Raw genomic sequence first — 1,336 nt, 5'->3', positions numbered from 1 at the left:
TTTTTACTTCTTTGTCACTTAACATTAATAGCATAATATAATATAAACATTGGCTAGCAAACGTTGCTATCACATTATACAGCGACAAGGACCACCAAGGTACAAAACGTCTAACTGTACATATCTGTCTACGAGCCTCTAAACATAGTACACATATACATAGGAAGGGCGAGTACCGCCGTGCCCGAATATACACACACAAATAGTACCAAAGAACGAGGCTCCGAACAAGCTGAGCGCCCCGCCATAATCACTGGCGATGAAGCTCTAGGGGTCAAGTCTGTCTTACACCGCTGACTGCGCGGCATGGAACGCAGCGTCCACAAGAAGGGACGTCAGTACGAATAGTGTACCGAGTATGTAAGGCATGGAAATTGATACAACAGGAGCATAGAGTAGGATTAACAATATCATGGGGTCATATATATATAGTGGGACAAGAAAATAACCTGTACATAGGAATACCCCTTTCAAGCCGGATACCATGCATGCTTGTCTTCCCTTTTAAAAAAAACATTTCTTTTCATGGACATAGAAAATAGAACTCATATCATGTCGTGTCTTGTCATAACATATCATGTCGTATCATGTCATATCATATCATATCGTATCATATCATATCATACCATATCATGTCCTATAGTATCATATCATGTCATATCGTGTCGTGTCATAGCATATCGTGTCATGTCATAGCACATCGTGTCATGTCATAGCGTATCGTGTCATGTCATAGCATATCGTGTCATGTCATAGCATATCGTGTCATGTCATAGCATATCGTATCATATCATGTCATGTCATGTCATATCGTGTCATATCATATCATGTCATGTCATGTCATATCGTGTCATATCATATCATGTCATGTCGTAGCACCGAACAACGTCGGCTCGCCCATATAGCGCCGAAATACGTCGGCTCGCCCATATATCCCGCGTCCGGCATCCCGCGTCCGGGATGATAAGCCGGCCGACCGTGTGGCAATGAAACATGTATCCCTTTCCTTTCCCCACATATACATGTATCCCTTCCCCCCACCCCCATGTACATATACATATTTTTCACCCTGAAGGAACGATAATCATAAGCCGGGACTATCAACGGAAAATAATATTGAGGAAAAGAAAACATGAAACGAAACCATGGACATCATAAACGTTAGTTCATATACTTGAAATGCTTAGAAGATATTATCATAACCAAGGAATAAAATTAAAGACCAAGGACTAGTTTAACACTTTTATACTCGCATTAGATTCTTGACTTAAGGCTCTTAGGCATGGAATCATTCTTGTTACACTTATCATCGACATATTCTCTTCCTTACATCATT

This window comes from Lycium ferocissimum, unplaced genomic scaffold, assembly GCF_029784015.1.
Source record: "Lycium ferocissimum isolate CSIRO_LF1 unplaced genomic scaffold, AGI_CSIRO_Lferr_CH_V1 ctg6466, whole genome shotgun sequence".
NCBI lineage: Eukaryota > Viridiplantae > Streptophyta > Magnoliopsida > Solanales > Solanaceae > Lycium > Lycium ferocissimum.
This window is presented reverse-complemented; position numbering follows the sequence as displayed.